General features: G+C 41.4%; 1 protein-coding gene across 1 annotated transcript in view; it reads left to right on the plus strand.

Moving 5' to 3' along the window:
• Window positions 1-6,394, plus strand: part of LOC109837700 (putative pentatricopeptide repeat-containing protein At3g49142) — a 24,170-nt gene extending 17,776 nt beyond the window's left edge. Inside the window, exon 3 of the mRNA XM_020406037.1 lies at window positions 6,320-6,394. The gene's annotated coding sequence lies outside the window, so the exon portion shown is untranslated. The remainder of the gene's footprint in view (window positions 1-6,319) is intronic.

A 9,400-nucleotide genomic window follows, 5' to 3' on the forward strand; every position in this document is an offset into this window, starting at 1 on the left:
CTGCTGTCGTTGATGCTGCCACCAGAGAAGGGGGGGCTCGCCGCGATGTGGATGTGAGGAGGGTCATGATCGGATCAAGAAGAGGAAGAAGAACAGGGAGGAAGGAAGTCATCTGGGCAGTTTTTCAAATGCTTTATCAAAGTTTCGAAAGAGTTTGATCAGCTGTAGATTAGAAGATCGGTGAAGAAGCAGAGTCAAAAACTGTTTTTTAACAGTATAGTTTAATTTCGTTATTTTTGAGTGGCCAATGTTGTGGGTAGTCTTTGATAAACTTGATGATGAGATAGATGTCTGTTGTATGAAAATCTCATATGTTTTGCTTATGTCTGTTGACAATATTTGAAGTTGTAATAGATTGTTTAGGTTCCCTCGACAGGTCAGTCCTAGAACTGATGAGAGGAAGAGCTGATATCTCACTTGGTTGAGATATCCTGCTTCTGGTTCTTGTTTTCTTAGTGAAATAAAAATTCTTGTTGATCTATCTCTCTTGTGGTACTGTCGAAGTGCTGTTGAAATTTTCACTGCACACAAGAATATAAGTTGGATCGATGACGGAGACTGGCAAAAATCCGATGGAAGGGATCATCAAAAAGTTGAATCCTGAGGAGATCCCAACACTGATGCAACTGATGAGGTTGTCGGCGGGAAAGAGCTCGACAAAGCCACAACCCAAGAAGGTGGAGCTTCCACCTATCGATGTAAAACTTGATGGACCCGCGACATATCTGAGTTGGTCACGCCGAGTGAAATATACCCTTGTTGGGAGGAGCCTAGAGGGATATCTGATAGGGGAGAAGACTGAGCCGACTGAGGGCTCAGCAGGGAGAGATGAGTGGAAATCCACTCATATGTTGGTGTACATCTGGCTTCTAAATTCTGTAGTACAGCCAATTGCTGTCATAGTGGATGGCCTTGGGAGGGTGCATGATGTTTGGGAGAAGCTGAGGAGGACCTACATGGGGTGGGAAATAACTTGAGGGTATTCCAGATCGAGAAGGAGATAAGTGCTACAGTCCAGTGAGAGAGGACTGTACAGGAGTACGCCACAGAGCTGGAGTGCTTGTGGCTCGATCATGATCACTTCTCAACCCTAGTGAGCTGTAGAGACCCAGAGTGCAAGGAGCGCGAGGCCTCCTTGCAGAAGAGGACCATGTTGTTTCTCCGAGGCTTGGCTCCAGCATGCGAGCAGAGGACGGCGTTGTTACTAACTCAGACTAAGATCCCACCACTGGAGGAGGCAATCTCAGCCATGATACAGGAGGAGAGCCGTATCAGGCTACAGGCTGGGACAGGTAGACTTACAGGGGAGAAGTCTGCACTGGTGGTATCCAACCCAGATAACACTGATTCCGAGGGGAGACTAGGAAGTGCTTCAACTGCGGAGAGGTAGGGTATCTGAGACAGATATGCTCTAAGCCACCCAGAGAGAGGGTCTGGGGTGGACGCGATCAGGCTGGAGGCCGTGACCGTGACCGTAGAGGCAGGCGAGGTGGAAGAGGAGGTCACCGAGCAAACTTGACAGTGATAGAAAAAGAAGAAGAAGCTGAGATGATCTTCACTGCTGAGGATCTTGCACTCTTGGCAGCACTGAGGAGGAAGCAGAGCACAGTGGGTGATGTGTCTGAGGGGGCATCTACTACTTTCTCTAGAGGGGACTATGCTAATTACGCTCTTCGCACACACCCAAACGAGGAAAGATCTACTGCCTGGATAATGGATTCTGGAGCATCCAGACATGTGACAGGCAATGCCAGTGAGTTCTTATCTTACACTCGCTTAGCAGAAGCAGTGAGCATCCAGATCGCTGATGGTACAGCGCAGGATGTGGTTGGTAAGGGCACTGTTAGTTGTACAGGTTCTATAACTTTATCTAATATCTTGCATGCTCCTTCATTCTCGGTTAACCTGTTATCCATTAGTGCCATTATCCTCCAACTAAATTGTATTGTTTATTTTGACATTCCCAAGATGATATTCCAGGAGAAGGGGACAGGACGAAGACTTGGGACTGGGACATGACGTAGCGGGTTGTGGTACTTAGACCACGAAGGGATGGATTTAGCGCTAACATCTGTGATAGAGAGGACGGGAACAGGAGCTAAAGTGTGTGCAGAAGATGAGTTGATGCTCTATCATCAACGGATGGGACATCCATCATTTAGTATTTTGGGTAGAATGTATCCAACCCTGTTTGGAAAAGTAAATACGCAGAAGCTGCATTGCGATGCATGTGAGTTTAGGAAGCTAACTAGAAGCTCTTATGTTAGTTCAGGTAATAGGAGTTTTTGTAAGTTTGAAGTAATACACTCTAATGTATGGGAACCCTGCCCAGTAAATTCTATAAATGGATGCAAGTTTTTATTACATTTATTGATTGCTTCTCTAGGGTCACTTGGGTGTATCTTATGAAAAACAAAAGTGATGTAGCTGGCTGTTTTAAAGACTTTCATATGCACATCCAGACTTAGTATGGTGCAACAGTAAAGGTGTTGAGGTCGGATAATGGGACAGAGTACACCAACAGAACACTTGGGGAGTATCTGTCAGCTCAGGGGATTCTACACCAGACGACATGTCCATACACCCCTGCTCAGAATAGGATAGCAGAGAGGAAGAACAGACATCTCCTAGAAGTCGCTAGGAGTATGATGATGGCGATGAATGTCCCAAAGGTGGTGTGGGGACAAGCAGTCTTAACTGCTGCTTACTTAATCAACCGGATGCCTTCGAGTGTGTTGGAGTAGAAGTCTCCTCGTGAGATATTGAAGGGAGATAACGAGGGGGCCCTACCATTGAAGGTATTTGGCTGTGTGTGCTTTGTGAAGGACAACAGACCATCGGTTGGGAAGCTAGACCCTAGGGCTGTGAAGTGTATATTCATGGGATACAATGACACCCAGAAAGGGTATGTCTGCTGGAGCCCAGTGGAGAAAAGGCTGTTTGTCAGCATGGATGTGCGATTTCGGAATCTCGAGCCGTACTACACAGTGGGGGTTACTTCACCTTTTGGTGACTTACCCGATACTGGAGGTATGAGGCGAGAGAGGGAGAATTGTGAGAGCTCAAGGGGGTCAATCCCAATTATGATTCCATACCCAGAAGAGAAGGAGGATGAAGACGAAGGGGAGGAGAAGAAAAGAGGTGTTAGGCCTACAGCTCAGGGGGAGTTGCTTACATATATTAGGAGAGGGAAGGAACCAGATGTACCTACAGTAACAGTGCCAGTGCCTAGTCCCTCGTCCAGCTCTGCTCTAACTCTAGAGACACCTACACCACCCTCCACTCTAGGTAATACCATTCCTACCCCTAACCCTCTTCCTACTCCAATGTCAGAAAGAAGGACTACTCGCAGTAATGCGGGACATTCTCCTAAGAGATATGGTTGGGATCTAGCTCATTCTGTTTCCTATTCTCACATATCACCTTCACATGGAGCATTCATTGCATTATTAGATTCTGTTATTATACCTAACAGCTGGCAGGATGCTAAGAAGGATCCAAAGTGGAAGGCTGCTATGCATGAGGAGCTGGGGGCTCTTGAGAAGAACCATACGTAGGAGTTAGCGACACTGCCAGCAGGAAAACGGGCAGTGGGATGTAAGTGGGTGTTTACTGTGAAGCAAAACCCGAAAGGGAAGGTTGAACGATACAAAGCACGACTGGTGGCAAAAGGGTACAGCCAGACATACAGCATTGACTACGATGAGACTTTTGTACCAGTGGCGAAGATGAGCATTGTTCGAACGCTGATTTCTCTGGCAACAAATGGTGGATGAGAACTACACCAACTGGATGTGAAGAATGTGTTCCTTCATGGAGATCTAGTGGAAGAGGTGTATATGGAGATACCACCTGGATGTGGCACAGGACAGACAGTGGGTAAGATCTGCAGGCTGAAAAAGTCTCTGTATGGACTAAAATAGTCCCCTCGAGCATGGTTTGACAGGTTCAGGAGAGCCATGGTTAGTATGGGATACAGACAGATCAATGCCGATCATACTGTATTCTTCAGAAGAAGTGGGGGTCACATCACAATGCTGACAGTATATGTGGATGATATGATCATCACAGGGGATGATGAGAAGGAGATTGCTCAGCTCAAGGTAAGATTGAGCAAAGAATTCGAAGTGAAGGATCTGGGTCAGTTGCGATACTTCCTTGGGATAGAGATAGCTCATAGACCTAAGGGGATTGTTCTCTCCAGATGAAGTATGCACTGGATCTTCTTACAGAGACAGGGATGTTGGGGTGCAAGACTGCTACTAAACCGATTGATTAGAGTCTCAGGTTGAGTGCTGAGGCTGGAGAACCTGTTGATCGTGAGAGATATCAGAGATTGATGGGTAGGCTGATCTACCTGAGTCACACACGTCCAGATATCTCATTTGCGGTCAGCATGGTGAGCCGCTATATGCATGACCCGAGGAAGGGTCATATGGATGTTGTGTATTAGATATTGAGGTATCTAAAGGGTGCCCCTGGTAAAGGACTAAGATTCAGGAGGAGTGGTCATGTGAACATTGAGGGCTACTGTGACTCAGATTAGGCTAGCTGCGAAGATGATCAGAGGTCTACCTCAGGGTATTGCATATTTGTAGGAGGCAACTTAGTCTCCTGAAAAAGCAAGAAGCAATCTGTGGTGGCAAGATCAACAGCTGAATCTGAGTACAGAGCCATGGCCTTGGGGGTTGCGGAGCTGATGTGGCTGAAGAACATGCTGGTGGAGCTGAACCTTGACCAATGGGCCAAGATGAGTTTGTGGTGCGACAACAAGTCAGCTATCAACATCGCCAACAACCCAGTTCAACATGACAGAACTAAGCACATCGAGATTGATAGATTCTTCATCAAGGAGAAGCTGAACAGTGGGCTACTGGAGTTAGACTATGTTCCAACTAAGGAGCAGGCTGCAGACTGCTTGACTAAAGGGCTTAGCTCAGTAGATTTAGCTAGAGGGTGTGACAAGATGGGCTTAATAGATATCTTTCGCCCATCTTGAGGAGGAGTGTTGAGAATGGAACGCAATTAAAGAGCTTTTAGAGGGCCTTTGTGTAAACTTGTTTGTAAGGCTATATAAGCCAACATTCTATCAATGAGAACATAAGAGAAAAACCCTAAACCCAATTCTTACAAATACTGAATAGTAATACACTGATTCTATAATTGAATAAAAAATATAGGTTCAATGGTTGTGTCTGTATCTTTTGTTGACTTCCCTAGCCTCCTAGGTATTAGCCTAACTGATCTTTTGATCAAGCTTTTAAATCAGTCTTCTTCAGAAGAAAATGGAGCTGATGTATTCTGACTAGAAATTAAAACCTTTCGATCGACATGCAATTCATTCTTACGTTTCATGTATGAAATGTTGTATTAGTCTGTTTAATTACATTTTAGTCAAATTATAAGAGAGAATTTTTGATACTCATAATAACCGATTTACACACTAAAAATATGTTTTCTGTTTGTGTGATGTTCCCACTTTGTTCATGCTCTTTGAGAATTTGCCATGTTGGATCCATTTTGTGACTAACACACGAGTAACCCCACAAGGGTGAACGTGCATACATTTTTTATTTTTTGTATACAGTATCCACATCCTACATCTGAAGATTTATCTTATCCAGCGAACACTTGCGTTATCTCTGAAACAGTGTTATATAGCATTGAGTCCTTACTATATGCTTCTTTAGTATGTCTACTTTGATTCTTGGATGCAACTTTACTGTTCAGCTGTTTAAAACAATCAGTTGTATCTTTACTTTTCTTGACGATGTTTCTTTTGGTCTTCATATGCTCCAGCTCATTTGCTAACACTCATATTCTATGTTGCCTTTCATCCTTCAAATATTTACTTTTGCTTGCTAAATACAAATCCAGTAAAGGTTCACAACCCTTTGGTTTAGACTTTAGTGGTTATGTAGAATCATAAATCTTATGCAATAATGTAATTGCCTCTAGCAGCATCAAGCACTGATAAGTATTTCAAAACTTATAGGCCAGATGTCAGTAATGAAAATTTTATCAAGTAATTTTGGTATAATTCACTATGAGCCTTGAATCAAGCACATAACATCACATTGACATTTCTAATGGGCTTACCTGAATGTAACGAAAAGCTCTGAGTTACTTGAGGCAAGAATCAACAAATCAAAAGTTTTCAACAAGTTATGCTCTTTATTAGGGGCATGATCTCTTGGTCATGAATGAAGTTCAATTTTTGTACTAATCATCTTCTATCCTGTTGGCCTTTTTGTGATTTGGTACCTCAAATGCAGTATTTGGTATATTAAAAGTAGCTTAACTGTTTCTATTTCTTCAGATGCATCAGGGATGAAGAAGGACATCTTTTCGCGGAATATAGTTGTCAAAGTTACATCAGGGATGCAGTTTTGGTGGATGTCTGTTTCTCTCCTCATTGGGGTTGTATTATTCTTCATTGTTGTGCACAGTCATCCATCTAAAATTAATGATGTTATCTTAGCTAGTCTGCAAATTCCTTTTTTGCCCCACTTCTTGCTTGCTGAGAAAAAAGCACAGATTATGACGGGGCATACCTGTGCACTTTCTAAATAATCTCTATCAACACACAAAGCCAGTATTGTGCTTTTACCAGAAGTCATCTGAGAATATTTCGCTTGGAATGAAACTCCTCATGTATCTAAAGAAGATAGATTTTCTTTTGGATGTCATGGCTAGTTAACAGTCACTAGGTGGTGTTTTATGAGTTCGAGAATATCAAGCAAAGATTTCAAAGTGTATAGGAATTATTCTAAGCGTGTTTTCTCAAGCAAAACATTTGAATGTGTTTATGTTAAGTAATGTAATCTATGACTTTCAATTTGAATCATGCTGGTATTATTTTATTGGTAGTAGTAGTAGTAGTAATAATAATATAATTCATCAGTAATTGATGTTTCTTGATTTTGGTTGACTTGCAACATTGAACTGTAAAAGTTCTCTAAAGAGTTTATTTAGGTTGCAAGGATTGCTTGACTTGGGAGGAAAAGTTACAAGTCTTGACCTGTTTAAGATTCTTTAAATCTTTGAACGGCAAGCCTTTTAGGTAAATTGCTAGGTTTTATGAGATAATCAAAACACGTTCAATTAAAAATATATAGTTTACTACTTAGCATGAGAAGTTTACCAAGACCTGAAGTAATGAGCTTAAAAGAGTAAATTTTTATGTCAGATTTTACTTATTTGTTAAGCTATAATATGGGATGGATGAGTCTTCATAAGGCTCATCGCTCATATGACTCGAGGAGATAAAACACACGCAAAACCTGCACCCTAAATTGATTAGTTGGTGCATCAAGGACTGCGCATCATTGGATTAGTACAAAACATGGAAGTTTGGGGATTAATGTCCTGACACAAGGTTTACATCAATAATGCGTGACATCGATGCACAAACTATCTAGTAGACACGTATAACTAAGTTTTTCTAAACATGGAACATCAGCTATGATGATATTCTACGGCTTTGTTTTGCAAACTCATCAAAGCTAGTATTGATCTTGGCTCAGTTTTGATTAAAACTTGATCTGTTTTGATTCAGGGGGTGGATGAATTTTTAGGTTGTTTTAACTTGTATTTGTCTTTTTGAAGTAAGGAGTACAGAGCTAGCTAGCTCTTTTCCGCATTAATTGATGCTGAAATAAGATACGAACATGCCCCAGATTTTATTGTGTGCTACAGTTGACTACAGCTAGAGACGGTATCCCACACTCGCTGTTTACTCTAATTATTTCATCCGCACTAGCTAATCTCTTTGCTAACTTCCAGTTGGTACATTAGTAGATTATTCAAGCTTAATGACATCTCATGCACTTGGAACTGTTCAGTTTCTTTTTTCCCTTAGAAAGAGTTTATGAACACGTACCGAGAGTATTAAAATTTTTGGCAGTACTCCGTTGTCAAAGGTTCTTGCTTCTAGGAGTTTGTAACAGAATCTACAACCACAAATGGCACCAAAATTATAGGAGTCAGCAAAAAAAAAAAAAAAAAAAAAAAAAAAGAGAGAGTAGACAGGTTGTTCACCGAACACATTGAGAGCAGACGAGAGGAAAAGGACTGCTAAGGTTTAGTTAAATTTGTTGTACTCGCTGGTCTTAATTTAGAATTGAGGGTCCTTTATCGATAGGGTTAAGGTGTCAAAAGGCTTTTGGCTGAAGAATTATTTGTATATTTAAAGTAGCATTTTTAAGAATTTTTTGGGAGGAGAAAAATGTAGGATTATGATTACGTACTATTGAGAGGTGGTGTGTATTTATAATCAGTATACTCTCGGTCCCGAATTTGAATTGCAATTTGTTGTTTAACCCATTAATACCTCCTCGTGGTCTTCGAATATTTTCTTTAAAACTTATCTTATTCATTGTTTTTTATTACTATTAATAAGAATATTAGTTATGGTAGTTAAAGAAACATGGTTAATTTGAGAGAGATCATGGATTTTGAGAGTTAGTTGACCTATACATTTTAATAAATTTAAATATCCGATACAACCTCAACTATTGGAGATATTGCAGTAAGATATGCTAATTTTTTTATGAGGCATAATTACAACAAAAAATTACTAAACTATCATACCTATTTGTTCTTGGAGTAGATTTTTTTAGTAACGTCATTGGAGCACGTTACCACATGGTAAGCACGTGCATACTGCATTTTAGTGTTGGGGATTCGAAACAATCAAATCAAGTCCGTACCCTTCCGGATCTTGTATTTGAGAGTTGAGCAAGAAAGAAATTCACCACAAATCAAAGATAAAAACTTGTAGGAAATAAGAACAAGAAAGAACACACAAGATTTAACGAGGTTCGGCAACGTGCCTACGTCCTCGGGAGCCACACCACACAATTCTTTGATTACTTGAAGAAGATTATAATGCTTGCAATTGGCCTCTCTCTCTCTAAGATTTCTAATCTCAAAGAGCCCTCAAAAACCCTCTTTTTTCGTGCTCTTTTTCTCTTTTTAAACCCTTGAGGGACGTGTTTCTATTTATAACAAACACAATCCCAAACAAATTAGAATTCTAAAACGAGTCTGTCACACCCTGGTGTGGCAGACACTACACCCATGACAGACAGGGCAGACTCTGCCACACCAGGGTGTGGCAGACACCACACTCGGAGCCTGTCTTGAATTTTCATGCGATTGTTGATTTTGATTCTAGGTTTAGGTCTCCACTCTCAAGACCAACAATCTCCCACTTGGAGATCAAACCACCATCAATGAGCTCTCCCGAACTCCGCCTTCTTCACAAGCATCTTCTCCTACTTGGAAAAATTCATTCTTCAATCATCAACATCCCGGCTATCTCGCCGATCCTCGTAGTGTGGTTCCGCCTTCGTCTTCTACTCGTGAAGGCCAACTAAAGTTGCGCACAACTCTAGTT

This window comes from Asparagus officinalis, chromosome 4, assembly GCF_001876935.1.
Source record: "Asparagus officinalis chromosome 4, Aspof.V1, whole genome shotgun sequence".
Classification (NCBI taxonomy): Eukaryota; Viridiplantae; Streptophyta; class Magnoliopsida; order Asparagales; family Asparagaceae; genus Asparagus; species Asparagus officinalis.